We start from the raw sequence: 6,408 nt of genomic DNA on the forward strand, positions 1-6,408 counted from the left end.
TGCGGCGTGACCATCCCCCCTGGGGGGTGATTTCTTGCTTTCTGTCTCTCTGTCTCTGTCTGTCTGGCAAGTGCATGGGCCTATAGCAAAAACTTCTCAAAAAAAAAAAAAAAAAAAGAGAATCAAACAGAACTTCTGGAAATCAATACAAGAAATGATAATCTCCCAATAAAGCATTAAGAGTACATTAGACCAGGGAACCAGCAGTTAGCGTAATGGCTATGTCGGCGGGCTCCGCGCAGTCGACCGCGGTTCGTGTCCCGGACCCGGTGGCTTAAAACTCACGCCAGGCGGGTGTGCGTGCGTGCCCAAGATCCCGAGAGGAGAATGGAGGAGAAGGGATTGCAGTGTGACCATCCCCCCTGGGGGGTGATTTCTCGCTTTCTGTCTCTATATCTCTCTCTGTCTGTCTGGTGAGCGCACGCGCCCTACAGTGAAAATCTCTCCAAAAAAAAAAAAAAAGATTACATTAGACCATGCAGAAGAAAGAATTTCTGACCTTGAAGACAAAGTCTCCAACATAGACCAAATCACCAATAACAATGAAACAAACAAACAAAAAAAGAATGAGGACAACATACAGGAAATTCTAGACCTCATGAAATGCCCAAATATCCATGTTATGGATATTCTAGAAGGTGAAGAAGCTGCTAAAGCCATGTAAAACCGCTTTCATGAAATACTATCTGAAAATTTTTCAAATATAGAGAAACAGAAATTCAGACCCAAGAAATAAGAAGGACCCCAAATAGAATCAACAGAAAAAGATCCCCTCCCTGTCACATCATAGCATCATGGGTAAAAACTAAAGACAAGGATAATATTCTAAAAATGGTAAGGGAGAAATGTCAAGTTACTTATAAAGATTATCTCATTGGGCCAATGTCAGACCTCTCAACTGAAACAATGCAAGCAAGGAAAGAATGTGAAGATATATTCAAAACATTAAAAGAAAAACAATTTCAACCAAGAATACTATATACAAGGCTACCCTTCAGTTAGGAAGAACAAATAGAATTATCCTCAGATAAACAAAAACTGAAATAATTCACCAATACTAGGCTAGCTCTACAGGCAGTACTGAGGGGGGCATTGTATCAGGATAACTTAAAAGAGGTAAACAGAAATAGGAGAACAAAAAACAACTGAGAAAATGGCTAATAAAATGATGGGATAAGTCTGCAAATATCAGTAATAACATTGAATGTCAATGGCTTAAATTTTCCCATTAAAAGACAGACTAACTGAAAGGATACAAAAAACAGAAGCTATCTCTATGCTGCTTACAAGAAACACACCTTACTGATGAGGACATACATAGACTGAAAGTGAAAGACTGGAAAAGGATATTTCATGCAAATGGAAACCAAAAATGGCTGGAGTTGTGATACTGATATCAGACAAAATAGATTTTTTTTAAGACCAAAGATGTAAGAAGAGACAAAGAAGGACATTATAGTATTAAAAGAACTTATTCACCAAGAAGATAAAACACTTGTAAATATTTATGCATGCAGCACTGGAACACCTGAATATATAAAAGAGAGGGAATCTTAACACCCGGGTGTCTCCTCTGGACATATTATCTAGATGAAAAACATATACAAGATCTAAATGATACCATATATGAAATGGACTTGATATGCATCTACATAGTATTTCACCCAACAGCCACAAAATATACATTGTTTTCATCCCCACATGGAACATTTTTGAAAACTGACCACGTGATAAGGCACAAAACAAGTCTTTACATATTGAAATGTATAGGAAGTATATATAGCATCTTTTCTAGCTACAATGGAATTAAACTTGAAATCACTACAGAAAGAGACCTTGAAAATTCACAAACACATGGAAACTAAAGAGCCTACTCCTGCAGACTTGACAACTATAGAAGAAATTAAGACTGCAATCAAAATGTTCATAGAAACCAATGATAACGAACAAACAAGTGTTTATAGCCTACAGGACCCAGTAAAATAGTCATTAGAAGGAAGTTCATAGCAATTAGTGCCCACAAGAAAAAAGCATAAAGGTGGCAAAGAAACAACCTAATGACACAACTCAGGGAACTGGAAAAACAACCCCCCCCCAAAAAAAAATTTCATGAGAAAAGAAATAGTAAAGAATCAAGCAGAAATAAATGAAATAGAGAATAAAAGAACTATACAGACAATAAATGAAACCAAAAGCTGGTTCTTTGAGAAAATAAACAAATTGACACAAATTAGCTAAATTAATCAAGAATAGAAAAAGGAACGAGATAATAAGTCAAATCTGCAAAGAAACAGATTTTATTATATCAGATATAACAGAAATACAAAATACCATCAGAGAATACTATCAGTGACTATATGCCAACAAACAAGAAGACCTAGATGAGATGGACAAATTTCTGGACACCTATAACTTACTAAGATTGAACCAGGAAGAAATAGAAAGACTGAATAGACCTATAACAAATGATTAGATTGAATCAGTAATAGTCTCCCAACAAGGAAGAGCCCAGGTTCTGATGGCTTTACTTCTGAATTCTACAGAACTTTTGAAGAATTAACCCCAATTCTCCCTAAACTATTTTTAAAAATTCAAAAGAAATGAACCCTCCCAAATTTATTCTGTAAAGCTTCCATTATCTTAATTTCAGAATCTGACAAGGATAGGGCAAAAAAAAGAGAGAAGACTTTAGGACAATATTCCTGATGAATACAGATGCAAAAATTCTCAAGGTACTAGCAAATAGTATTCAACAATATATTAAAAAGATTATACACCATGACTAAGTAGGCTTTATTCCAGGGATGCAAAGATGATTCAACATACACAAAAGAATAAATGTAATGCATCACATTAACAAAAGGAAAGATAAAAACATATGATCATATCAATTGATGCAGAAAAAGTATTCGATAAAATACATCACTTCATGCCTAAGACTCTCAGGAAAATCAATATAGAAGGGACATTCCTCAGCATAACATAAGCCCATAGCTAACCTCATACTGAATGGGAAAAGCTGAAATCTTTTCCACTAAAAACTGAAACAAGACAAGGGTGCCCACTTTCTCTACTACTTTTTAACATAGTACTGGAAGTTCTAGCCATGCAATTAGACAAGAGAGTCAAATAAAGGCATCCAAATAGGAAAAGAAAAGTTGAAATTATTTCTATTTGCATGTGATATGATGCTATATATAGAAAACCCAAAAGAATCCACAAAAGCATAACTCCTAGAAGTGATAAATGAATATAATAAAGTTGCAGGATACAAAATTAACATACAAAAAATTTCTAGCATTTTTATACATCGACAATAGACAAACTAACACAGAATTGAAGAAAGAAATCCCGTTTACAATAGCCACAAAACCAATAATATACTTAAGGATAAATCTTACCAAAGACATCAAAGATCTCTATAAGGAAAACTATGGAACACTTGAAAAAGACATGAAAAATTATACAAAAAAATGAGAAAGTATCCCATGTTCTTGGATTGAAAGAATTAAAATAATCAAGGTGTCAATCCTACCAAATTAATCTACAAATTCAGAGCAATTTCATTCAAACTACCATATATATTCCTCACAGAAATAGAAAAAACAATCATAAAATTTGTCCAGAATCATAAAATCCCTGTATTGCCAATGCAATACTGTGCAAGGGGAATAAAGTTGTAGGCATCTCACTTCCTGACCTCAAAACATATTACAAAGCTGTGATAATTAAAACAACATGGTATTGGCACAAAAACATACCAAAGGAATAGAATTGAGAACCTCCAAATAAAGCCCAAAACATACAGCCAACAGATCCTTGACAAAGGGCACAAGACAATCCAATGGGAAAAAGAAAATCTCTTCAAAATGTTGTCTTGGGGGAACTGGATATCCACCTGCAGAAGAATGCAACTGGATTGTTATCTCTCACTGCTAACAAAAATTAACTCAAAATGGATTGGGACCAACAGTTAGCATAATGGCTATGTCACTGGACTCCCATGTAGTCAACCATGGTTCGAGTCCCGGACCCAGTGGCTTAAACTCACGCTGGGCACGTGTGCGTGCGTGCCCAAGTTCCCAAGAGGAGAATGGAGAAGAGATTGCAGCGTGGCCATACCCCCCCCGGGGGAGGGGCGATTTCTCGCTTTCTGTCTCTCTGTCTCTCTCAATCTTTCTGGCGAGCGTACACACCTTATAGGAAAAAACCTCTACAAAAAAAAAAAACATGGATTGAGGATATAAACATAAAGCCTCAAACTATAAAACTACTGGTGGAAAATTCAGGAAAAACTGTTGGAGACCTTGGAGTAGGCAAAGACTTCTTAAAGAAGGTTCCCAAAGCACAGGCAATAGTCCCCAAAATAGACAAATGAGACTGTATTAGGCTGAGAAACTTTTGCAGAGCAAAAGAAACAATAATTAGAATGAGAAACAACCCTTGGAGTGGGAGAATATATTTGCAAACTATACCTCAGATAAGGGACTGATAACCAGTATATACAGGGAACTCAAGCAATTTAGCCACCAAAAATAATCCAATTAAAAGGTGGAAAAGTGACCCCATAATACAGAAGTGTCCTCAGAACCATGGATGAATACTCCTATGTGAAATCCACCAAACTTGTGCTCAAGGGAACCAAGGTGAAGAGTAAGAAGAAAAAGAACAAAGATAAGAGAAAAAGAGAAGAGGATGAAGAAACCGAACTTGATATTGTTGGCATCTGGTGGACAGTTGCAAACTTTGGTGAAATATCAGGAACTGTAGTCCTTGAAATGGATAAAGGAACCTATATACATGGACTAGTCAATGATCTCTTTACACTAGGAGCTCCACATAAAGAAGTTGATGAGGGCCCTAGTCCTCCAGAGCTATTTATTGCTGTCTTATTCCGGAATTGCCCTGAAGTCTGGCTATGGAAAGTATCTTGGTATAAATTCTGATGGACTTGTTGAGCATTCAGATGCAATTGGACCAGCTCAATGGGTACCAGTCTTTCAAGATGGTAAATGGTTTTATTGGCCTCAAATAGCTGCTTTATTAGATGCAATGAAGCAGGTAATATTGAAGCAAAAAATAAAACAGTACAAGAAAAAAATGATAAAGATCAGAACCTGTGCTGTAAGAGAAACCAAGAAAAAGGATGACATCCCAGAAGACAAAGAAAATGTAAAACAATATGAAATCAATTGTGTAAGGAAATTTCAGAGCTTCCAAGACCACAAACTTAAAATAAGTAAAGAAGACAGTAAAATTTTTAAAAAGACTCAGAAAGATGGATTTTTGCATGAGATGCTTCTGGACATGAGAGCCAAATTGAAAGATGACAGATGCTGCAATTGATCTGGATTTTGGTTTCTGTCTTATCTGGTTTTTCTGAATAAAATTTTCAGAAGACATATGAACAGCCCAAAAGCATATGAAAACATGCTCAAAATCTCTTATCATAAGAGAAATGCAAATCAAAACCACTGTGAGATATGACTTAACCAGAGTCAGAATAGCTAAAATAAAAAAAAATAAAAACAATAATAAGTGCTGACAAGGCTATGGTGATAAGGGAACCCTCCTACATTATTGGTGGGAATGCAAATTAGTACAACCACTTTGGAGAATGATATGGAGATTCCTCAGAAACCTACAAATAGAACTACCATGTGACCCCGTAATTCCACTCTTCAGGATTTACCCAAAGAATGTAAAAGTCCTCAGATGGAAAAACACTTGCACATCCATGTTTATTGTAGCATTATTTACAACTGCTAGGACATGGAATCAACCCAAATATCCAAAAATAAATGATTAAATGAAAAAAAAATGTGACATATGTACTCTATGGAATACTACTCAGCCAAAAAAACTAATGAGACTCTGACATTTTATAAAAAGTGGATAAATATGGAAGACATAATGCTAAGCAAAGCAAGCCAGACACCGAAAGACAGGCCTTGCATGTCCCTACTCAATATCTACCGATTGTCTGCACTCTATAGCAGAAACTGAAAGTTTGGAGGTATTGTAGCATAGTAGGGAGGGCAACTGTCAATACTAGAGATAGTAAAGATAGGGGTAATACAGGGTTGGGTGAGAGAGGGAGGGAGGGAGTGGAACAGGGGGGAAAAGTATATTTAATTTTAAAAAATATTAAAACTATTTGTTGATGATAATGTAAAAAAATAAAAAAAAAATGGCACTAATCTCATTCACAGTGGTTCCACCTTCGTGATCTAATCACCTCCCAAAGGCCTCACCTCTTAATATCATCACAATGAGGGTTAGAAATTCAACATATTAATTTGGGAGAGGCATAAACATTCAGTCTATTATACCATTTGTATTGATAATTGTTTTTAATTTATATATATTTTTTTGGGGGGGGGGGGGATTTTTCGCTACGCGGCCGAC

General features: G+C 36.0%; 1 pseudogene; it reads left to right on the forward strand.

The window, feature by feature from the left end:
* Window positions 1-4,592: 4,592 nt before the first annotated feature.
* LOC102492686 (protein FRG1 pseudogene) lies at window positions 4,593-5,346 on the forward strand (annotated as a pseudogene).
* The last annotated feature ends 1,062 nt before the right edge of the window (window positions 5,347-6,408 follow it).

This window comes from Tupaia chinensis, unplaced genomic scaffold (assembly GCF_000334495.1).
Source record: "Tupaia chinensis unplaced genomic scaffold, TupChi_1.0 Scaffold000248_1, whole genome shotgun sequence".
NCBI classification, from domain to species: Eukaryota; Metazoa; Chordata; class Mammalia; order Scandentia; family Tupaiidae; genus Tupaia; species Tupaia belangeri.